Raw genomic sequence first — 26,729 nt, forward strand, 5'->3', positions numbered from 1 at the left:
ACTTCTAGAGAACTGAAAAATGACCGTAACGTCCAGAGACAAGAAAAATGACCGTAATGTCCAGAGAACTGAAAAATGACTGTAACGTCCAGAGATGTGAAAAATGACTGTAACGTCCAGAGACGAGAAAAATGACCGTAACGTCCAGAGATTTGAAAAATGACCGTAACGTCCAGAGACAAGAAAAATGACCGTAATGTCCAGAGAACTGAAAAATGACTGTAATGTCCAGAGACGTGAAAAATGACCGTAACGTCCAGAGACGTGAAAAATGACTGTAACGTCCAGAGAACTGAAAAATGACCGTAACGTCCAGAGACAAGAAAAATGACCGTAACGTCCAGAGACGTGAAAAATGACCGTAACGTCCAGAGAACTGAAAAATGACCGTAACGTCCAGAGACGTGAAAAATGACCGTAACGTCCAGAGATGTGAAAAATGACCGTAACGTCCAGAGACGCGAAAAATGGCAGTAACGTCCAGAGACAAGAAAAATGACCGTAACGTACAGAGATTTGAAAAATGACTGTAACGTCCAGAGATGTGATAAATGACAGCAACGTCCAGAGAACTGAAAAATGACCGTAACGTCTAGAGAACTGAAAAATGACCGTAACGTCCAGAGAACTGAAAAATGACCGTAATGTCCAGAGAACTGAAAAATGACTGTAACGTCCAGAGATGTGAAAAATGACTGTAACGTCCAGAGATTTGAAAAATGACCGTAACGTCCAGAGACAAGAAAAATGACCGTAACGTCCAGAGACGTGAAAAATGACTGTAACATCCAGAGAACTGAAAAATGACCGTAACGTCCAGAGACGCGAAAAATGGCCGTAACGTCCAGAGACAAGAAAAATGACCGTAACGTCCAGAGACAAGAAAAATGACCGTAATGTCCAGAGAACTGAAAAATGACTGTAATGTCCAGAGACGTGAAAAATGACCGTAACGTCCAGAGAACTGAAAAATGACCGTAACGTCCAGAGACGCGAAAAATGGCCGTAACGTCCAGAGACAAGAAAAATGGCCGTAACGTCCAGAGACGTGAAAAATGACTGTAACGTCCAGAGAACTGAAATATGACCGTAACGTCCAGAGACGTGAAAAATGACTAACGTCCAGAGACGTGAAAAATGACTGTAACGTCCAGAGACGTGAAAAATGACCGTAACGTCCAGAGACGTGAAAAATGACCGTAACGTCCAAAGAACTGAAAAATGACCGTAACGTCCAGAGACGTGAAAAATGACCGTAACGTCCAGAGACGTGAAAAATGACCGTAACGTCCAGAGACGCGAAAAATGACCGTAACGTCCAGAGACGTGAAAAATGACCGTAACGTCCAGAGACGCGAAAAATGACCGTAACGTCCAGAGATGCGAAAAATGACCGTAACGTCCAGAGACGTGAAAAATGACCGTAACGTCCAGAGAAGTGAAAAATGACCGTAACGTCCAGAGACGCGAAAAATGGCCGTAACGTCCAGAGACAAGAAAAATGACCGTAACGTCCAGAGACAAGGAAAATGACCGTAACGTCCAGAGATGTGAAAAATGACCGTAACGTCCAGAGAACTGAAAAATGACCGTAACGTCCAGAGAACTGAAAAATTACTGTAACGTCAAGAGAACTGAAAAATGACTAACGTCCAGAGACGCGAAAACTGACCGTAACGTCCAGAGACGTGAAAAATGACCGTAACGTCCAGAGACGAGAAAAATGACCGTAACGTCCAGAGATGTGAAAAATGACCGTAACGTCCAGAGACGCGAAAAATGGCCGTAACGTCCAGAGACAAGAAAAATGACCGTAACGTCCAGAGACGTGAAAAATGACCGTAACGTCCAGAGAACTGAAAAATGACCGTAACGTCCAGAGAACTGAAAAATTACTGTAACGTCAAGAGAACTGAAAAATGACTAACGTCCAGAGACGCGAAAACTGACCGTAACGTCCAGAGACGTGAAAAATGACCGTAACGTCCAGAGATGTGATAAATGACTGTAACGTCCAGAGATGTGATAAATGACCGCAACGTCTTGAGAACTGAAAAATGACCGTAACTTCTAGAGAACTGAAAAATGACCGTAACGTCCAGAGACAAGAAAAATGACCGTAATGTCCAGAGAACTGAAAAATGACTGTAACGTCCAGAGATGTGAAAAATGACTGTAACGTCCAGAGACGAGAAAAATGACCGTAACGTCCAGAGATTTGAAAAATGACCGTAACGTCCAGAGACAAGAAAAATGACCGTAATGTCCAGAGAACTGAAAAATGACTGTAATGTCCAGAGACGTGAAAAATGACCGTAACGTCCAGAGACGTGAAAAATGACTGTAACGTCCAGAGAACTGAAAAATGACCGTAACGTCCAGAGACAAGAAAAATGACCGTAACGTCCAGAGACGTGAAAAATGACCGTAACGTCCAGAGAACTGAAAAATGACCGTAACGTCCAGAGACGCGAAAAATGACCGTAACGTCCAGAGAACTGAAAAATGACCGTAATGTCCAGAGAACTGAAAAATGACTGTAACGTCCAGAGATGTGAAAAATGACTGTAACGTCCAGAGATTTGAAAAATGACCGTAACGTCCAGAGACAAGAAAAATGACCGTAACGTCCAGAGACGTGAAAAATGACTGTAACGTCCAGAGAACTGAAAAATGACCGTAACGTCCAGAGACGCGAAAAATGGCCGTAACGTCCAGAGACAAGAAAAATGACCGTAACGTCCAGAGACAAGAAAAATGACCGTAATGTCCAGAGAACTGAAAAATGACTGTAATGTCCAGAGACGTGAAAAATGACCGTAACGTCCAGAGAACTGAAAAATGACCGTAACGTCCAGAGACGCGAAAAATGGCCGTAACGTCCAGAGACAAGAAAAATGACCGTAACGTCCAGAGACGTGAAAAATGACTGTGACGTCAAGAGAACTGAAATATGACCGTAACGTCCAGAGACGTGAAAAATGACCGTAATGTCCAGAGAACTGAAAAATGACTGTAATGTCCAGAGACGTGAAAAATGACCGTAACGTCCAGAGAACTGAAAAATGACTGTAACGTCCAGAGATGTGAAAAATGACTGTAACGTCCAGAGACGAGAAAAATGACCGTAACGTCCAGAGATTTGAAAAATGACCGTAACGTCCAGAGACAAGAAAAATGACCGTAATGTCCAGAGAACTGAAAAATGACTGTAATGTCCAGAGACGTGAAAAATGACCGTAACGTCCAGAGACGTGAAAAATGACTGTAACGTCCAGAGAACTGAAAAATGACCGTAACGTCCAGAGACAAGAAAAATGACCGTAACGTCCAGAGACGTGAAAAATGACCGTAACGTCCAGAGAACTGAAAAATGACCGTAACGTCCAGAGACGCGAAAAATGACCGTAACGTCCAGAGAACTGAAAAATGACCGTAATGTCCAGAGAACTGAAAAATGACTGTAACGTCCAGAGATGTGAAAAATGACTGTAACGTCCAGAGATTTGAAAAATGACCGTAACGTCCAGAGACAAGAAAAATGACCGTAACGTCCAGAGACGTGAAAAATGACTGTAACGTCCAGAGAACTGAAAAATGACCGTAACGTCCAGAGACGCGAAAAATGGCCGTAACGTCCAGAGACAAGAAAAATGACCGTAACGTCCAGAGACAAGAAAAATGACCGTAATGTCCAGAGAACTGAAAAATGACTGTAATGTCCAGAGACGTGAAAAATGACCGTAACGTCCAGAGAACTGAAAAATGACCGTAACGTCCAGAGACGCGAAAAATGGCCGTAACGTCCAGAGACAAGAAAAATGACCGTAACGTCCAGAGACGTGAAAAATGACTGTGACGTCAAGAGAACTGAAATATGACCGTAACGTCCAGAGACGTGAAAAATGACTGTAATGTCCAGAGACGTGAAAAATGACCGTAACGTCCAGAGAGGTGAAAAATGACCGTAACATCCAAAGAACTGAAAAATGACCGTAACGTCCAGAGACGCGAAAAATGACCGTAACATCCAGAGACGTGAAAAATGACCGTAACGTCCAGAGACGCGAAAAATGACCGTAACGTCCAGATACGCGAAAAATGACCGTAACGTCCAGAGACGTGAAAAATGACCGTAACGTCCAGAGAAGTGAAAAATGACCGTAACGTCCAGAGACGCGAAAAATGGCCGTAACGTCCAGAGACAAGAAAAATGACCGTAACGTCCAGAGACAAGAAAAATGACCGTAACGTCCAGAGAAGTGAAAAATGACCGTAACGTCCAGAGACGCGAAAAATGGCCGTAACGTCCAGAGACAAGAAAAATGACCGTAACGTCCAGAGACAAGGAAAATGACCGTAACGTCCAGAGACGTGAAAAATGACCGTAACGTCCAGAGAACTGAAAAATGACCGTAACGTCCAGAGAACTGAAAAATTACTGTAACGTCAAGAGAACTGAAAAATGACTAACGTCCAGAGACGCGAAAAATGACCGTAACGTCCAGAGACGTGAAAAATGACCGTAACGTCCAGAGACGTGAAAAATGACCGTAACGTCCAGAGATGTGAAAAATGACCGTAACGTCCAGAGACGCGAAAAATGGCCGTAACGTCCAGAGACAAGAAAAATGACCGTAACGTCCAGAGATGTGATAAATGACTGTAACGTCCAGAGATGTGATAAATGACCGCAACGTCTTGAGAACTGAAAAATGACCGTAACGTCTAGAGAACTGAAAAATGACCGTAACGTCCAGAGACAAGAAAAATGACCGTAATGTCCAGAGAACTGAAAAATGACTGTAACGTCCAGAGACGCGAAAAATGACCGTAATGTCCAGAGACGTGAAAAATGACCGTAACGTCCAGAGAACTGAAAAATGACCGTAACGTCCAGAGACGCGAAAAATGGCCGTAACGTCCAGAGACAAGAAAAATGACCGTAACGTCCAGAGACAAGAAAAATGACCGTAACGTCCAGAGAACTGAAAAATGACCGTAATGTCCAGAGAACTGAAAAATTACTGTAACGTCAAGAGAACTGAAAAATGACTAACGTCCAGAGACGCGAAAAATGACCGTAACGTCCAGAGACGTGAAAAATGACCGTAACGTCCAGAGACGTGAAAAATGACCGTAACGTCCAGAGATGTGAAAAATGACCGTAACGTCCAGAGACGCGAAAAATGGCCGTAACGTCCAGAGACAAGAAAAATGACCGTAACGTCCAGAGATGTGATAAATGACTGTAACGTCCAGAGATGTGATAAATGACCGCAACGTCTTGAGAACTGAAAAATGACCGTAACGTCTAGAGAACTGAAAAATGACCGTAACGTCCAGAGACAAGAAAAATGACCGTAATGTCCAGAGAACTGAAAAATGACTGTAACGTCCAGAGACGCGAAAAATGACCGTAACGTCCAGAGAACTGAAAAATGACCGTAATGTCCAGAGACGTGAAAAATGACCGTAACGTCCAGAGAACTGAAAAATGACCGTAACGTCCAGAGACGTGAAAAATGACCGTAACGTCCAGAGAACTGAAAAATGACCGTAATGTCCAGAGACGTGAAAAATGACCGTAACGTCCAGAGAACTGAAAAATGACCGTAACGTCCAGAGACGTGAAAAATGACCGTAACGTCCAGAGACCTGAAAAATGACCGTAACATCCAGAGACGTGAAAAATGACCGTAACGTCCAGAGAAGTGAAAAATGACCGTAACGTCCAGAGACAAGAAAAATGACCGTAACGTCCAGAGACGTGAAAAATGACCGTAACGTCCAGAGAACTGAAAAATGACCGTAACGTCCAGAGAACTGAAAAATTACTGTAACGTCAAGAGAACTGAAAAATGACTAACGTCCAGAGACGCGAAAAATGACCGTAACGTCCAGAGACGTGAAAAATTACCGTAACGTCCAGAGACGTGAAAAATTACCGTAACGTCCAGAGATGTGAAAAATGACCGTAACGTCCAGAGACGCGAAAAATGGCCGTAACGTCCAGAGACAAGAAAAATGACCGTAACGTCCAGAGATGTGATAAATGACTGTAACGTCCAGAGATGTGATAAATGACCGCAACGTCTTGAGAACTGAAAAATGACCGTAACGTCTAGAGAACTGAAAAATGACCGTAACGTCCAGAGACAAGAGAAATGACCGTAATGTCCAGAGAACTGAAAAATGACTGTAACGTCCAGAGATGTGAAAAATGACTGTAACGTCCAGAGACGAGAAAAATGACCGTAACGTCCAGAGATTTGAAAAATGACCGTAACGTCCAGAGACAAGAAAAATGACCGTAACGTCCAGAGACGTGAAAAATGACTGTGACGTCCAGAGAACTGAAATATGACCGTAACGTCCAGAGACGTGAAAAATGACTGTAACGTCCAGAGACGTGAAAAATGACCGTAACGTCCAGAGAGGTGAAAAATGACCGTAACATCCAAAGAACTGAAAAATGACCGTAACGTCCAGAGACGCGAAAAATGACCGTAACGTCCAGAGACGTGAAAAATGACCGTAACGTCCAGAGACGCGAAAAATGACCGTAACGTCCAGAGACAAGAAAAATGACCGTAACGTCCAGAGACGTGAAAAATGACCGTAACGTCCAGAGAAGTGAAAAATGACTGTAACGTCCAGAGACGCGAAAAATGGCCGTAACGTCCAGAGACAAGAAAAATGACCGTAACGTCCAGAGACAAGAAAAATGACCGTAACGTCCAGAGAAGTGAAAAATGACCGTAACGTCCAGAGACGCGAAAAATGGCCGTAACGTCCAGAGACAAGAAAAATGACCGTAACGTCCAGAGACAAGAAAAATGACCGTAACGTCCAGAGACGTGAAAAATGACCGTAACGTCCAGAGAACTGAAAAATGACCGTAACGTCCAGAGAACTGAAAAATTACTGTAACGTCAAGAGAACTGAAAAATGACTAACGTCCAGAGACGCGAAAAATGACCGTAACGTCCAGAGACGTGAAAAATGACCGTAACGTCCAGAGACGTGAAAAATGACCGTAACGTCCAGATGTGAAAAATGACCGTAACGTCCAGAGACGCGAAAAATGGCCGTAACGTCCAGAGACAAGAAAAATGACCGTAACGTCCAGAGATGTGATAAATGACTGTAACGTCCAGAGATGTGATAAATGACCACAACGTCTTGAGAACTGAAAAATGACCGTAACGTCTAGAGAACTGAAAAATGACCGTAACGTCCAGAGACAAGAAAAATGACCGTAATGTCCAGAGAACTGAAAAATGACTGTAACGTCCAGAGACGCGAAAAATGACCGTAACGTCCAGAGAACTGAAAAATGACCGTAATGTCCAGAGACGTGAAAAATGACCGTAACGTCCAGAGAACTGAAAAATGACCGTAACGTCCAGAGACGTGAAAAATGACCGTAACGTCCAGAGAACTGAAAAATGACCGTAATGTCCAGAGACGTGAAAAATGACCGTAACGTCCAGAGAACTGAAAAATGACCGTAACGTCCAGAGACGTGAAAAATGACCGTAACGTCCAGAGACAAGAAAAATGACCGTAACGTCCAGAGACGTGAAAAATGACCGTAACGTCCAGAGAACTGAAAAATTACTGTAACGTCAAGAGAACTGAAAAATGACTAACGTCCAGAGACGCGAAAAATGACCGTAACGTCCAGAGACGTGAAAAATGACCGTAACGTCCAGAGACGTGAAAAATGACCGTAACGTCCAGAGATGTGAAAAATGACCGTAACGTCCAGAGACGCGAAAAATGGCCGTAACGTCCAGAGACAAGAAAAATGACCGTAACGTCCAGAGATGTGATAAATGACTGTAACGTCCAGAGATGTGATAAATGACCGCAACGTCTTGAGAACTGAAAAATGACCGTAACGTTTAGAGAACTGAAAAATGACCGTAACGTCCAGAGACAAGAAAAATGACCGTAATGTCCAGAGAACTGAAAAATGACCGTAACGTCCAGAGATGTGAAAAATGACTGTAACGTCCAGAGACGAGAAAAATGACCGTAACGTCCAGAGATTTGAAAAATGACCGTAACGTCCAGAGACAAGAAAAATGACCGTAACGTCCAGAGACGTGAAAAATGACCGTAACGTCCAGAGAACTGAAAAATGACCGTAACGTCCAGAGACGCGAAAAATGACCGTAACGTCCAGAGAACTGAAAAACGACCGTAATGTCCAGAGACGTGAAAAATGACCGTAACGTCCAGAGAACTGAAAAATGACCGTAACGTCCAGAGACGTGAAAAATGACCGTAACGTCCAGAGAACTGAAAAATGACCGTAATGTCCAGAGACGTGAAAAATGACCGTAACGTCCAGAGAACTGAAAAATGACCGTAACGTCCAGAGACGTGAAAAATGACCGTAACGTCCAGAGACCTGAAAAATGACCGTAACATCCAGAGACGTGAAAAATGACCGTAACGTCCAGAGAAGTGAAAAATGACCGTAACGTCCAGAGACAAGAAAAATGACCGTAACGTCCAGAGATTTGAAAAATGACTGTAACGTCCAGAGATGTGATAAATGACCGCAACGTCCAGAGAACTGAAAAATGACCGTAACGTCTAGAGAACTGAAAAATGACCGTAATGTCCAGAGACAAGAAAAATGACCGTAACGTCCAGAGATTTGAAAAATGACCGTAACGTCCAGAGACAAGAAAAATGACCGTAACGTCCAGAGAAGTGAAAAATGACCGTAACGTCCACAGAACTGAAAAATGACCGTAACGTCCAGAGAACTGAAAAATGACCGTAACGTCCAGAGACGTGAAAAATGACCTTAACGTCCAGAGACGTGAAAAATGACCGTAACATCCAAAGAACTGAAAAATGACCGTAACGTCCAGAGACGTGAAAAATGACCGTAACGTCCAGAGACGCGAAAAATGACCGTAACGTCCAGAGACGTGAAAAATGACCGTAACGTCCAGAGACGCGAAAAATGACCGTAACGTCCAGAGACGCGAAAAATGACCGTAACGTCCAGAGACGTGAAAAATGACCGTAACGTCCAGAGAACTGAAAAATGACCGTAACGTCCAGAGACGCGAAAAATGGCCGTAACGTCGAGAGACAAGAAAAATGACCGTAACGTCCAGAGACAAGAAAAATGACCGTAACGTCCAGAGACAAGAAAAATGACCGTAACGTCCAGAGGACTGAAAAATGACCGTAACGTCCAGAGAACTGAAAAATTACTGTAACGTCAAGAGAACTGAAAAATGACTGTAACGTCCAGAGACGCGAAAAATGACCGTAACGTCCAGAGACGTGAAAAATGACCGTAACGTCCAGAGACGTGAAAAATGACCGTAACATAGAGATTTGAAAAATGACTGTAACGTCCAGAGATGTGATAAATGACCGCAACGTCTTGAGAACTGAAAAATGACCGTAACGTCTAGAGAACTGAAAAATGACCGTAACGTCCAGAGACAAGAAAAATGACCGTAATGTCCAGAGAACTGAAAAATGACTAACGTCCAGAGATGTGAAAAATGACTGTAACGTCCAGAGACGAGAAAAATGACCGTAACGTCCAGAGACAAGAAAAATGACCGTAACGTCCAGAGACGTGAAAAATGACCGTAACGTCCAGAGAACTGAAAAATGACTAACGTCCAGAGACGTGAAAAATGACCGTAACGTCCAGAGATGTGAAAAATGACCGTAACGTCCAGAGACGTGAAAAATGACTGTAACGTCCAGAGACGTGAAAAATGACCGTAACGTTCAGAGACGTGAAAAATGACCGTAACGTCCAGAGAACTGAGAAATGACCGTAACGTCCAGAGACAAGAAAAATGACCGTAATGTCCAGAGAACTGAAAAATGACTAACGTCCAGAGATGTGAAAAATGACTGTAACGTCCAGAGACGAGAAAAATGACCGTAACGTCCAGAGATTTGAAAAATGACCGTAACGTCCAGAGACAAGAAAAATGACCGTAACGTCCAGAGACGTGAAAAATGACCGTAACGTCCAGAGAACTGAAAAATGACCGTAATGTCCAGAGACGTGAAAAATGACCGTAACGTCCAGAGAACTGAAAAATGACCGTAACGTCCAGAGACGCGAAAAATGACCGTAACGTCCAGAGAACTGAAAAATGACCGTAATGTCCAGAGAACTGAAAACTGACCGTAACGTCCAGAGACGTGAAAAATGACCGTAACGTCCAGAGAACTGAAAAATGACCGTAATGTCCAGAGACGTGAAAAATGACCGTAACGTCCAGAGAACTGAAAAATGACCGTAACGTCCAGAGACGCGAAAAATGACTGTAACGTCCAGAGAACTGAAAAATGACCGTAACGTCCAGAGACGTGAAAAATGACCGTAACGTCCAGAGAACTGAAAAATGACCGTAATGTCCAGAGACGTGAAAAATGACCGTAATGTCCAGAGACGTGAAAAATGACCGTAACGTCCAGAGACGTGAAAAATGACCGTAACGTCCAGAGATGTGAAAAATGACCGTAACGTCCAGAGACAAGAAAAATGACCGTAACGTCCAGAGATTTGAAAAATGACTGTAACGTCCAGAGATGTGATAAATGACCGCAACGTCCAGAGAACTGAAAAATGACCGTAACGTCTAGAGAACTGAAAAATGACCGTAACGTCCAGAGACAAGAAAAATGACCGTAACGTCCAGAGAACTGAAAAATGACCGTAACGTCCAGAGACAAGAAAAATGACCGTAACGTCCAGAGACGTGAAAAATGACCGTAACGTCCAGAGAACTGAAAAATGACCGTAACGTCCAGAGATTTGAAAAATGACCGTAACGTCCAGAGACAAGAAAAATGACCGTAACGTCCAGAGAACTGAAAAATGACCGTAACGTCCAGAGACGTGAAAAATGACCGTAACGTCCAGAGAACTGAAAAATGACCGTAACGTCCAGAGACAAGAAAAATGACCGTAACGTCCAGAGATTTGAAAAATGACCGTAACGTCCAGAGAACTGAAAAATGACCGTAACGTCCAGAGACAAGAAAAATGACTGTAACGTCCAGAGATTTGAAAAATGACCGTAACGTCCAGAGAACTGAAAAGTGATCGTAACGTCCAGAGAACTGAAAAATGACTAACGTCCAGAGACGTGAAAAATGACCGTAACGTCCAGAGACAAGAAAAATGACCGTAACGTCCAGACAAGAAAAATGACCGTAACGTCCAGAGACGTGAAAAATGATCGTAACGTCCAGAGACGTGAAAAATGATCGTAACGTCCAGAGACGTGAAAAATGACCGTAACGTCCAGAGACGTGAAATATGACCGTAATGTCCAGAGACAAGAAAAATGACCGTAACGTCCAGAGACGTGAAAAATGATCGTAACGTCCAGAGACGTGAAAAATGACTGTAACGTCCAGAGACGTGAAAAATGACCGTAACGTCCAGAGACGTGAAAAATGACCGTAACGTCCAGAGACGTGAAAAATGACCGTAACATCCAAAGAACTGAAAAATGACCGTAACGTCCAGAGACGTGAAAAATGACCGTAACGTCCAGAGACGCGAAAAATGACCGTAACGTCCAGAGACGTGAAAAATGACCGTAACGTCCAGACGCGAAAAATGACCGTAACGTCCAGAGACGCGAAAAATGACCGTAACGTCCAGAGACGTGAAAAATGACCGTAACGTCCAGAGAAGTGAAAAATGACCGTAACGTCCAGAGACGCGAAAAATGGCCGTAACGTCGAGAGACAAGAAAAATGACCGTAACGTCCAGAGACAAGAAAAATGACCGTAACGTCCAGAGAACTGAAAAATGACCGTAACGTCCAGAGAACTGAAAAATGACCGTAACGTCCAGAGAACTGAAAAATTACTGTAACGTCAAGAGAACTGAAAAATGACTGTAACGTCCAGAGACGCGAAAAATGACCGTAACGTCCAGAGACGTGAAAAATGACCGTAACGTCCAGAGACGTGAAAAATGACCGTAACATAGAGATTTGAAAAATGACTGTAACGTCCAGAGATGTGATAAATGACCGCAACGTCTTGAGAACTGAAAAATGACCGTAACGTCTAGAGAACTGAAAAATGACCGTAACGTCCAGAGACAAGAAAAATGACCGTAACGTCCAGAGAACTGAAAAATGACCGTAACGTCCAGAGACAAGAAAAATGACCGTAACGTCCAGAGACGTGAAAAATGACCGTAACGTCCAGAGAACTGAAAAATGACCGTAACGTCCAGAGAACTGAAAAATTACTGTAACGTCAAGAGAACTGAAAAATGACTAACGTCCAGAGACGCGAAAAATGACCGTAACGTCCAGAGACGTGAAAAATGACCGTAACGTCCAGAGACGTGAAAAATGACCGTAACGTCCAGAGATGTGAAAAATGACCGTAACGTCCAGAGACGCGAAAAATGGCCGTAACGTCCAGAGACAAGAAAAATGACCGTAACGTCCAGAGATGTGATAAATGACTGTAACGTCCAGAGATGTGATAAATGACCGCAACGTCTTGAGAACTGAAAAATGACCGTAACGTTTAGAGAACTGAAAAATGACCGTAACGTCCAGAGACGTGAAAAATGACTGTAACGTCCAGAGAACTGAAAAATGACCGTAACGTCCAGAGATGTGAAAAATGACTGTAACGTCCAGAGACGAGAAAAATGACCGTAACGTCCAGAGATTTGAAAAATGACCGTAACGTCCAGAGACAAGAAAAATGACCGTAACGTCCAGAGATGTGAAAAATGACCGTAACGTCCAGAGACGCGAAAAATGGCCGTAACGTCCAGAGACAAGAAAAATGACCGTAACGTCCAGAGATGTGATAAATGACTGTAACGTCCAGAGATGTGATAAATGACCGCAACGTCTTGAGAACTGAAAAATGACCGTAACGTTTAGAGAACTGAAAAATGACCGTAACGTCCAGAGACGTGAAAAATGACTGTAACGTCCAGAGAACTGAAAAATGACCGTAACGTCCAGAGACAAGAAAAATGACTGTAACGTCCAGAGACGAGAAAAATGACCGTAACGTCCAGAGACGTGAAAAATGATCGTAACGTCCAGAGACGTGAAAAATGATCGTAACGTCCAGAGACGTGAAAAATGACCGTAACGTCCAGAGACGTGAAATATGACCGTAATGTCCAGAGACAAGAAAAATGACCATAACGTCCAGAGACGTGAAAAATGATCGTAACGTCCAGAGACGTGAAAAATGACTGTAACGTCCAGAGACGTGAAAAATGACCGTAACGTCCAGAGACGTGAAAAATGACCGTAACGTCCAGAGACGTGAAAAATGACCGTAACATCCAAAGAACTGAAAAATGACCGTAACGTCCAGAGACGTGAAAAATGACCGTAACGTCCAGAGACGCGAAAAATGACCGTAACGTCCAGAGACGTGAAAAATGACCGTAACGTCCAGACGCGAAAAATGACCGTAACGTCCAGAGACGCGAAAAATGACCGTAACGTCCAGAGACGTGAAAAATGACCGTAACGTCCAGAGAAGTGAAAAATGACCGTAACGTCCAGAGACGCGAAAAATGGCCGTAACGTCGAGAGACAAGAAAAATGACCGTAACGTCCAGAGACAAGAAAAATGACCGTAACGTCCAGAGAACTGAAAAATGACCGTAACGTCCAGAGAACTGAAAAATGACCGTAACGTCCAGAGAACTGAAAAATTACTGTAACGTCAAGAGAACTGAAAAATGACTGTAACGTCCAGAGACGCGAAAAATGACCGTAACGTCCAGAGACGTGAAAAATGACCGTAACATCCAGAGACGTGAAAAATGACCGTAACATAGAGATTTGAAAAATGACTGTAACGTCCAGAGATGTGATAAATGACCGCAACGTCTTGAGAACTGAAAAATGACCGTAACGTCTAGAGAACTGAAAAATGACCGTAACGTCCAGAGACAAGAAAAATGACCGTAACGTCCAGAGAACTGAAAAATGACCGTAACGTCCAGAGACAAGAAAAATGACCGTAACGTCCAGAGACGTGAAAAATGACCGTAACGTCCAGAGAACTGAAAAATGACCGTAACGTCCAGAGAACTGAAAAATTACTGTAACGTCAAGAGAACTGAAAAATGACTAACGTCCAGAGACGCGAAAAATGACCGTAACGTCCAGAGACGTGAAAAATGACCGTAACGTCCAGAGACGTGAAAAATGACCGTAACGTCCAGAGATGTGAAAAATGACCGTAACGTCCAGAGACGCGAAAAATGGCCGTAACGTCCAGAGACAAGAAAAATGACCGTAACGTCCAGAGATGTGATAAATGACTGTAACGTCCAGAGATGTGATAAATGACCGCAACGTCTTGAGAACTGAAAAATGACCGTAACGTTTAGAGAACTGAAAAATGACCGTAACGTCCAGAGACGTGAAAAATGACCGTAACGTCCAGAGATGTGAAAAATGACTGTAACGTCCAGAGACGAGAAAAATGACCGTAACGTCCAGAGATTTGAAAAATGACCGTAACGTCCAGAGACAAGAAAAATGACCGTAACGTCCAGAGACGTGAAAAATGACCGTAACGTCCAGAGAACTGAAAAATGACCGTAACGTCCAGAGACGCGAAAAATGACCGTAACGTCCAGAGAACTGAAAAACGACCGTAACGTCCAGAGACGTGAAAAATGACCGTAACGTCCAGAGAACTGAAAAATGACCGTAACGTCCAGAGACGTGAAAAATGACCGTAACGTCCAGAGAACTGAAAAATGACCGTAATGTCCAGAGACGTGAAAAATGACCGTAACGTCCAGAGAACTGAAAAATGACCGTAACGTCCAGAGACGTGAAAAATGACCGTAACGTCCAGAGACCTGAAAAATGACCGTAACATCCAGAGACGTGAAAAATGACCGTAACGTCCAGAGAAGTGAAAAATGACCGTAACGTCCAGAGACAAGAAAAATGACCGTAACGTCCAGAGATTTGAAAAATGACTGTAACGTCCAGAGATGTGATAAATGACCGCAACGTCCAGAGAACTGAAAAATGACCGTAACGTCTAGAGAACTGAAAAATGACCGTAATGTCCAGAGACAAGAAAAATGACCGTAACGTCCAGAGATTTGAAAAATGACCGTAACGTCCAGAGACAAGAAAAATGACCGTAACGTCCAGAGAAGTGAAAAATGACCGTAACGTCCACAGAACTGAAAAATGACCGTAACGTCCAGAGAACTGAAAAATGACCGTAACGTCCAGAGACGTGAAAAATGACCTTAACGTCCAGAGATGTGAAAAATGACCGTAACATCCAGAGACGTGAAAAATGACCGTAACGTCCAGAGATGTGAAAAATGACCGTAACGTCCAGAGACGTGAAAAATGACTGTAACGTCCAGAGACGTGAAAAATGACCGTAACGTCCAGAGACGTGAAAAATGACCGTAACGTCCAGAGAACTGAGAAATGACCGGAACGTCCAGAGATGTGAAAAATGACCGTAACGTCCAGAGACGTGAAAAATGACTGTTACGTCCAGAGAGGTGAAAAATGACCGTAACGTCCAGAGACGTGAAAAATGACTGTAACGTCCAGAGAACTGAAATATGACCGTAACGTCCAGAGACGTGAAAAATGACTGTAACGTCCAGAGACGTGAAAAATGACCGTAACGTCCAGAGACGTGAAAAATGACCGTAACATCCAAAGAACTGAAAAATGACCGTAACGTCCAGAGACGTGAAAAATGACCGTAACGTCCAGAGACGCGAAAAATGACCGTAACGTCCAGAGACGTGAAAAATGACCGTAACGTCCAGAGACGCGAAAAATGACCGTAACGTCCAGAGACGCGAAAAATGACCGTAACGTCCAGAGAACTGAAAAATGACCGTAACGTCCAGAGAACTGAAAAATGACCGTAACGTCCAGAGACGCGAAAAATGGCCGTAACGTCGAGAGACAAGAAAAATGACCGTAACGTCCAGAGACAAGAAAAATGACCGTAACGTCCAGAGACAAGAAAAATGACCGTAACGTCCAGAGAACTGAAAAATGACCGTAACGTCCAGAGAACTGAAAATTTACTGTAACGTCAAGAGAACTGAAAAATGACTGTAACGTCCAGAGACGCGAAAAATGACCGTAACGTCCAGAGACGTGAAAAATGACCGTAACGTCCAGAGACGTGAAAAATGACCGTAACATAGAGATTTGAAAAATGACTGTAACGTCCAGAGATGTGATAAATGACCGCAACGTCTTGAGAACTGAAAAATGACCGTAACGTCTAGAGAACTGAAAAATGACCGTAACGTCCAGAGACAAGAAAAATGACCGTAATGTCCAGAGAACTGAAAAATGACTAACGTCCAGAGATGTGAAAAATGACTGTAACGTCCAGACACGAGAAAAATGACCGTAACGTCCAGAGACAAGAAAAATGACCGTAACGTCCAGAGACGTGAAAAATGACCGTAACGTCCAGAGAACTGAAAAATGACTAACGTCCAGAGACGTGAAAAATGACCGTAACGTCCAGAGATGTGAAAAATGACCGTAACGTCCAGAGACGTGAAAAATGACTGTAACGTCCAGAGACGTGAAAAATGACCGTAACGTTCAGAGACGTGAAAAATGACCGTAACGTCCAGAGAACTGAGAAATGACCGTAACGTCCAGAGACAAGAAAAATGACCGTAATGTCCAGAGAACTGAAAAATGACTAACGTCCAGAGATGTGAAAAATGACTGTAACGTCCAGAGACGAGAAAAATGACCGTAACGTCCAGAGATTTGAAAAATGACCGTAACGTCCAGAGACAAGAAAAATGACCGTAACGTCCAGAGACGTGAAAAATGACCGTAACGTCCAGAGAACTGAAAAATGACCGTAATGTCCAGAGACGTGAAAAATGACCGTAACGTCCAGAGAACTGAAAAATGACCGTAACGTCCAGAGACGCGAAAAATGACTGTAACGTCCAGAGAACTGAAAAATGACCGTAATGTCCAGAGAACTGAAAAATGACCGTAACGTCCAGAGACGTGAAAAATGACCGTAACGTCCAGAGAACTGAAAAATGACCGTAATGTCCAGAGACGTGAAAAATGACCGTAACGTCCAGAGAACTGAAAAATGACCGTAACGTCCAGAGACGCGAAAAATGACTGTAACGTCCAGAGAACTGAAAAATGACCGTAACGTCCAGAGACGTGAAAAATGACCGTAACGTCCAGAGAACTGAAAAATGACCGTAATGTCCAGAGACGTGAAAAATGACCGTAATGTCCAGAGACGTGAAAAATGACCGTAACGTCCAGAGACGTGAAAAATGACCGTAACGTCCAGAGATGTGAAAAATGACCGTAACGTCCAGAGACAAGAAAAATGACCGTAACGTCCAGAGATTTGAAAAATGACTGTAACGTCCAGAGATGTGATAAATGACCGCAACGTCCAGAGAACTGAAAAATGACCGTAACGTCTAGAGAACTGAAAAATGACCGTAATGTCCAGAGACAAGAAAAATGACCGTAATGTCCAGAGAACTGAAAAATGACTAACGTCCAGAGATGTGAAAAATGACTGTAACGTCCAGACACGAGAAAAATGACCGTAACGTCCAGAGACAAGAAAAATGACCGTAACGTCCAGAGACGTGAAAAATGACCGTAACGTCCAGAGAACTGAAAAATGACTAACGTCCAGAGACGTGAAAAATGACCGTAACGTCCAGAGATGTGAAAAATGACCGTAACGTCCAGAGACGTGAAAAATGACTGTAACGTCCAGAGACGTGAAAAATGACCGTAACGTTCAGAGACGTGAAAAATGACCGTAACGTCCAGAGAACTGAGAAATGACCGTAACGTCCAGAGACAAGAAAAATGACCGTAATGTCCAGAGAACTGAAAAATGACTAACGTCCAGAGATGTGAAAAATGACTGTAACGTCCAGAGACGAGAAAAATGACCGTAACGTCCAGAGATTTGAAAAATGACCGTAACGTCCAGAGACAAGAAAAATGACCGTAACGTCCAGAGACGTGAAAAATGACCGTAACGTCCAGAGAACTGAAAAATGACCGTAATGTCCAGAGACGTGAAAAATGACCGTAACGTCCAGAGAACTGAAAAATGACCGTAACGTCCAGAGACGCGAAAAATGACTGTAACGTCCAGAGAACTGAAAAATGACCGTAATGTCCAGAGAACTGAAAAATGACCGTAACGTCCAGAGACGTGAAAAATGACCGTAACGTCCAGAGAACTGAAAAATGACCGTAATGTCCAGAGACGTGAAAAATGACCGTAACGTCCAGAGAACTGAAAAATGACCGTAACGTCCAGAGACGCGAAAAATGACTGTAACGTCCAGAGAACTGAAAAATGACCGTAACGTCCAGAGACGTGAAAAATGACCGTAACGTCCAGAGAACTGAAAAATGACCGTAATGTCCAGAGACGTGAAAAATGACCGTAATGTCCAGAGACGTGAAAAATGACCGTAACGTCCAGAGACGTGAAAAATGACCGTAACGTCCAGAGATGTGAAAAATGACCGTAACGTCCAGAGACAAGAAAAATGACCGTAACGTCCAGAGATTTGAAAAATGACTGTAACGTCCAGAGATGTGATAAATGACCGCAACGTCCAGAGAACTGAAAAATGACCGTAACGTCTAGAGAACTGAAAAATGACCGTAATGTCCAGAGACAAGAAAAATGACCGTAACGTCCAGAGAACTGAAAAATGACCGTAACGTCCAGAGACAAGAAAAATGACCGTAACGTCCAGAGACGTGAAAAATGACCGTAACGTCCAGAGAACTGAAAAATGACCGTAACGTCCAGAGATTTGAAAAATGACCGTAACGTCCAGAGACAAGAAAAATGACCGTAACGTCCAGAGAACTGAAAAATGACCGTAACGTCCAGAGACGTGAAAAATGACCGTAACGTCCAGAGAACTGAAAAATGACCGTAACGTCCAGAGACAAGAAAAATGACCGTAACGTCCAGAGATTTGAAAAATGACCGTAACGTCCAGAGAACTGAAAAATGACCGTAACGTCCAGAGACAAGAAAAATGACTGTAACGTCCAGAGATTTGAAAAATGACCGTAACGTCCAGAGAACTGAAAAGTGATCGTAACGTCCAGAGAACTGAAAAATGACTGTAACGTCCAGAGACGTGAAAAATGACCGTAACGTCCAGAGACAAGAAAAATGACCGTAACGTCCAGAGACAAGAAAAATGACCTTAACGTCCAGAGACGTGAAAAATGATCGTAACGTCCAGAGACGTGAAAAATGATCGTAACGTCCAGAGACGTGAAAAATGACCGTAACGTCCAGAGACGTGAAATATGACCGTAATGTCCAGAGACAAGAAAAATGACCGTAACGTCCAGAGACGTGAAAAATGATCGTAACGTCCAGAGACGTGAAAAATGACCGTAACGTCCAGAGACGTGAAAAATGACGGTAACGTCCAGAGACGTGAAAAATGACCGTAACGTCCAGAGACGTGAAAAATGACCGTAACATCCAAAGAACTGAAAAATGACCGTAACGTCCAGAGACGTGAAAAATGACCGTAACGTCCAGAGACGCGAAAAATGACCGTAACGTCCAGAGACGTGAAAAATGACCGTAACGTCCAGACGCGAAAAATGACCGTAACGTCCAGAGACGCGAAAAATGACCGTAACGTCCAGAGACGTGAAAAATGACCGTAACGTCCAGAGAAGTGAAAAATGACCGTAACGTCCAGAGACGCGAAAAATGGCCGTAACGTCGAGAGACAAGAAAAATGACCGTAACGTCCAGAGACAAGAAAAATGACCGTAACGTCCAGAGAACTGAAAAATGACCGTAACGTCCAGAGAACTGAAAAATGACCGTAACGTCCAGAGAACTGAAAAATTACTGTAACGTCAAGAGAACTGAAAAATGACTGTAACGTCCAGAGACGCGAAAAATGACCGTAACGTCCAGAGACGTGAAAAATGACCGTAACGTCCAGAGACGTGAAAAATGACCGTAACATAGAGATTTGAAAAATGACTGTAACGTCCAGAGATGTGATAAATGACCGCAACGTCTTGAGAACTGAAAAATGACCGTAACGTCTAGAGAACTGAAAAATGACCGTAACGTCCAGAGACAAGAAAAATGACCGTAACGTCCAGAGAACTGAAAAATGACCGTAACGTCCAGAGACAAGAAAAATGACCGTAACGTCCAGAGACGTGAAAAATGACCGTAACGTCCAGAGAACTGAAAAATGACCGTAACGTCCAGAGATTTGAAAAATGACCGTAACGTCCAGAGACAAGAAAAATGACCGTAACGTCCAGAGAACTGAAAAATGACCGTAACGTCCAGAGACGTGAAAAATGACCGTAACGTCCAGAGAACTGAAAAATGACCGTAACGTCCAGAGACAAGAAAAATGACCGTAACGTCCAGAGATTTGAAAAATGACCGTAACGTCCAGAGAACTGAAAAATGACCGTAACGTCCAGAGACAAGAAAAATGACTGTAACGTCCAGAGATTTGAAAAATGACCGTAACGTCCAGAGAACTGAAAAGTGATCGTAACGTCCAGAGAACTGAAAAATGACTGTAACGTCCAGAGACGCGAAAAATGGCCGTAACGTCCAGAGACAAGAAAAATGACCGTAACGTCCAGAGATGTGATAAATGACTGTAACGTCCAGAGATGTGATAAATGACCGCAACGTCTTGAGAACTGAAAAATGACCGTAACGTCTAGAGAACTGAAAAATGACCGTAACGTCCAGAGACAAGAAAAATGACCGTAATGTCCAGAGAACTGAAAAATGACTGTAACGTCCAGAGACGCGAAAAATGACCGTAACGTCCAGAGAACTGAAAAATGACCGTAATGTCCAGAGACGTGAAAAATGACCGTAACGTCCAGAGAACTGAAAAATGACCGTAACGTCCAGAGACGTGAAAAATGACCGTAACGTCCAGAGAACTGAAAAATGACCGTAATGTCCAGAGACGTGAAAAATGACCGTAACGTCCAGAGAACTGAAAAATGACCGTAACGTCCAGAGACGTGAAAAATGACCGTAACGTCCAGAGACGTGAAAAATGACCGTAACGTCCAGAGAAGTGAAAAATGACCGTAACGTCCAGAGACAAGAAAAATGACCGTAACGTCCAGAGACGTGAAAAATGACCGTAACGTCCAGAGAACTGAAAAATTACTGTAACGTCAAGAGAACTGAAAAATGACTAACGTCCAGAGACGCGAAAAATGACCGTAACGTCCAGAGACGTGAAAAATGACCGTAACGTCCAGAGACGTGAAAAATGACCGTAACGTCCAGAGATGTGAAAAATGACCGTAACGTCCAGAGACGCGAAAAATGGCCGTAACGTCCAGAGACAAGAAAAATGACCGTAACGTCCAGAGATGTGATAAATGACTGTAACGTCCAGAGATGTGATAAATGACCGCAACGTCTTGAGAACTGAAAAATGACCGTAACGTTTAGAGAACTGAAAAATGACCGTAACGTCCAGAGACAAGAAAAATGACCGTAATGTCCAGAGAACTGAAAAATGACAGTAACGTCCAGAGATGTGAAAAATGACTGTAACGTCCAGAGACGAGAAAAATGACCGTAACGTCCAGAGATTTGAAAAATGACCGTAACGTCCAGAGACAAGAAAAATGACCGTAACGTCCAGAGACGTGAAAAATGACCGTAACGTCCAGAGAACTGAAAAATGACCGTAACGTCCAGAGACGCGAAAAATGACCGTAACGTCCAGAGAACTGAAAAATGACCGTAATGTCCAGAGACAAGAAAAATGACCGTAACGTCCAGAGAACTGAAAAATGACCGTAACGTCCAGAGACGTGAAAAATGACCGTAACGTCCAGAGAACTGAAAAATGACCGTAATGTCCAGAGACGTGAAAAATGACCGTAACGTCCAGAGAACTGAAAAATGACCGTAACGTCCAGACGTGAAAAATGACCGTAACGTCCAGAGACGTGAAAAATGACCGTAACATCCAGAGACGTGAAAAATGACCGTAACGTCCAGAGAAGTGAAAAATGACCGTAACGTCCAGAGACAAGAAAAATGACCGTAACGTCCAGAGATTTGAAAAATGACTGTAACGTCCAGAGATGTGATAAATGACCGCAACGTCCAGAGAACTGATAAATGACCGTAACGTCTAGAGAACTGAAAAATGACCGTAATGTCCAGAGACAAGAAAAATGACCGTAACGTCCAGAGATTTGAAAAATGACCGTAACGTCCAGAGACAAGAAAAATGACCGTAACGTCCAGAGAAGTGAAAAATGACCGTAACGTCCACAGAACTGAAAAATGACCGTAACGTCCAGAGAACTGAAAAATGACCGTAACGTCCAGAGACGTGAAAAATGACCTTAACGTCCAGAGATGTGAAAAATGACCGTAACATCCAGAGAACTGAAAAATGACTGTAACGTCCAGAGAACTGAAAAATGACTAACGTCCAGAGACGTGAAAAATGACCGTAACGTCCAGAGATGTGAAAAATGACCGTAACGTCCAGAGACGTGAAAAATGACTGTAACGTCCAGAGACGTGAAAAATGACCGTAACGTCCAGAGACGTGAAAAATGACCGTAACGTCCAGAGAACTGAGAAATGACCGGAACGTCCAGAGATGTGAAAAATGACCGTAACGTCCAGAGACGTGAAAAATGACTGTTACGTCCAGAGAGGTGAAAAATGACCGTAACGTCCAGAGACGTGAAAAATGACTGTTACGTCCAGAGAACTGAAATATGACCGTAACGTCCAGAGACGTGAAAAATGACTAACGTCCAGAGACGTGAAAAATGACCGTAACGTCCAGAGACGTGAAAAATGACCGTAACATCCAAAGAACTGAAAAATGACCGTAACGTCCAGAGACGTGAAAAATGACCGTAACGTCCAGAGACGCGAAAAATGACCGTAACGTCCAGAGACGTGAAAAATGACCGTAACGTCCAGAGACAAGAAAAATGACCGTAACGTCCAGAGACGCGAAAAATGACCGTAACGTCCAGAGACGTGAAAAATGACCGTAACGTCCAGAGAACTGAAAAATGACCGTAACGTCCAGAGACGCGAAAAATGGCCGTAACGTCGAGAGACAAGAAAAATGACCGTAACGTCCAGAGACAAGAAAAATGACCGTAACGTCCAGAGACGTGAAAAATTACCGTAACGTCCAGAGATGTGAAAAATGACCGTAACGTCCAGAGACAAGAAAAATGACCGTAACGTCCAGAGATTTGAAAAATGACTGTAACGTCCAGAGATGTGATAAATGACCGCAACGTCCAGAGAACTGAAAAATGACCGTAACGTCCAGAGAACTGAAAAATGACCGTAACGTCCAGAGAACTGAAAAATGACCGTAACGTCCAGAGACAAGAAAAATGACCGTAACGTCCAGAGACGTGAAAAATGACCGTAACGTCCAGAGAACTGAAAAATGACCGTAACGTCCAGAGATTTGAAAAATGACCGTAACGTCCAGAGACAAGAAAAATGACCGTAACGTCCAGAGAACTGAAAAATGACCGTAACGTCCAGAGACGTGAAAAATGACCGTAACGTCCAGAGAACTGAAAAATGACCGTAACGTCCAGAGACAAGAAAAATGACCGTAACGTCCAGAGATTTGAAAAATGACCGTAACGTCCAGAGAACTGAAAAATGACCGTAACGTCCAGAGACAAGAAAAATGACTGTAACGTCCAGAGATTTGAAAAATGACCGTAACGTCCAGAGAACTGAAAAGTGATCGTAACGTCCAGAGAACTGAAAAATGACTGTAACGTCCAGAGACGTGAAAAATGACCGTAACGTCCAGAGACAAGAAAAATGACCGTAACGTCCAGAGACAAGAAAAATGACCGTAACGTCCAGAGACGTGAAAAATGATCGTAACGTCCAGAGACGTGAAAAATGATCGTAACGTCCAGAGACGTGAAAAATGACCGTAACGTCCAGAGACGTGAAATATGACCGTAATGTCCAGAGACAAGAAAAATGACCGTAACGTCCAGAGACGTGAAAAATGATCGTAACGTCCAGAGACGTGAAAAATGACCGTAACGTCCAGAGACGTGAAAAATGACGGTAACGTCCAGAGACGTGAAAAATGACCGTAACGTCCAGAGACGTGAAAAATGACCGTAACATCCAAAGAACTGAAAAATGACCGTAACGTCCAGAGACGTGAAAAATGACCGTAACGTCCAGAGACGCGAAAAATGACCGTAACGTCCAGAGACGTGAAAAATGACCGTAACGTCCAGACGCGAAAAATGACCGTAACGTCCAGAGACGCGAAAAATGACCGTAACGTCCAGAGACGTGAAAAATGACCGTAACGTCCAGAGAAGTGAAAAATGACCGTAACGTCCAGAGACGCGAAAAATGGCCGTAACGTCGAGAGACAAGAAAAATGACCGTAACGTCCAGAGACAAGAAAAATGACCGTAACGTCCAGAGAACTGAAAAATGACCGTAACGTCCAGAGAACTGAAAAATGACCGTAACGTCCAGAGAACTGAAAAATTACTGTAACGTCAAGAGAACTGAAAAATGACTGTAACGTCCAGAGACGTGAAAAATGACCGTAACGTCCAGAGACGTGAAAAATGACCGTAACATAGAGATTTGAAAAATGACTGTAACGTCCAGAGATGTGATAAATGACCGCAACGTCTTGAGAACTGAAAAATGACCGTAACGTCTAGAGAACTGAAAAATGACCGTAACGTCCAGAGACAAGAAAAATGACCGTAACGTCCAGAGAACTGAAAAATGACCGTAACGTCCAGAGACAAGAAAAATGACCGTAACGTCCAGAGACGTGAAAAATGACCGTAACGTCCAGAGAACTGAAAAATGACCGTAACGTCCAGAGATTTGAAAAATGACCGTAACGTCCAGAGACAAGAAAAATGACCGTAACGTCCAGAGAACTGAAAAATGACCGTAACGTCCAGAGACGTGAAAAATGACCGTAACGTCCAGAGAACTGAAAAATGACCGTAACGTCCAGAGACAAGAAAAATGACCGTAACGTCCAGAGATTTGAAAAATGACCGTAACGTCCAGAGAACTGAAAAATGACCGTAACGTCCAGAGACAAGAAAAATGACTGTAACGTCCAGAGATTTGAAAAATGACCGTAACGTCCAGAGAACTGAAAAGTGATCGTAACGTCCAGAGAACTGAAAAATGACTGTAACGTCCAGAGACGCGAAAAATGGCCGTAACGTCCAGAGACAAGAAAAATGACCGTAACGTCCAGAGATGTGATAAATGACTGTAACGTCCAGAGATGTGATAAATGACCGCAACGTCTTGAGAACTGAAAAATGACCGTAACGTCTAGAGAACTGAAAAATGACCGTAACGTCCAGAGACAAGAAAAATGACCGTAATGTCCAGAGAACTGAAAAATGACTGTAACGTCCAGAGACGCGAAAAATGACCGTAACGTCCAGAGAACTGAAAAATGACCGTAATGTCCAGAGACGTGAAAAATGACCGTAACGTCCAGAGAACTGAAAAATGACCGTAACGTCCAGAGACGTGAAAAATGACCGTAACGTCCAGAGAACTGAAAAATGACCGTAATGTCCAGAGACGTGAAAAATGACCGTAACGTCCAGAGAACTGAAAAATGACCGTAACGTCCAGAGACGTGAAAAATGACCGTAACGTCCAGAGACGTGAAAAATGACCGTAACGTCCAGAGAAGTGAAAAATGACCGTAACGTCCAGAGACAAGAAAAATTACCGTAACGTCCAGAGACGTGAAAAATGACCGTAACGTCCAGAGAACTGAAAAATTACTGTAACGTCAAGAGAACTGAAAAATGACTAACGTCCAGAGACGCGAAAAATGACCGTAACGTCCAGAGACGTGAAAAATGACCGTAACGTCCAGAGACGTGAAAAATGACCGTAACGTCCAGAGATTTGAAAAATGACCGTAACGTCCAGAGACGCGAAAAATGGCCGTAACGTCCAGAGACAAGAAAAATGACCGTAACGTCCAGAGATGTGATAAATGACTGTAACGTCCAGAGATGTGATAAATGACCGCAACGTCTTGAGAACTGAAAAATGACCGTAACGTTTAGAGAACTGAAAAATGACCGTAACGTCCAGAGACAAGAAAAATGACCGTAATGTCCAGAGAACTGAAAAATGACAGTAACGTCCAGAGATGTGAAAAATGACTGTAACGTCCAGAGACGAGAAAAATGACCGTAACGTCCAGAGATTTGAAAAATGACCGTAACGTCCAGAGACAAGAAAAATGACCGTAACGTCCAGAGACGTGAAAAATGACCGTAACGTCCAGAGAACTGAAAAATGACCGTAACGTCCAGAGACGCGAAAAATGACCGTAACGTCCAGAGAACTGAAAAATGACCGTAATGTCCAGAGACGTGAAAAATGACCGTAACGTCCAGAGAACTGAAAAATGACCGTAACGTCCAGAGACGTGAAAAATGACCGTAACGTCCAGAGAACTGAAAAATGACCGTAATGTCCAGAGACGTGAAAAATGACCGTAACGTCCAGAGAACTGAAAAATGACCGTAACGTCCAGAGACGTGAAAAATGACCGTAACGTCCA

The sequence above is a fragment of the Telmatherina bonti genome (genome assembly GCF_933228915.1).
Source record: "Telmatherina bonti genome assembly, chromosome: 2".
NCBI classification, from domain to species: Eukaryota; Metazoa; Chordata; class Actinopteri; order Atheriniformes; family Telmatherinidae; genus Telmatherina; species Telmatherina bonti.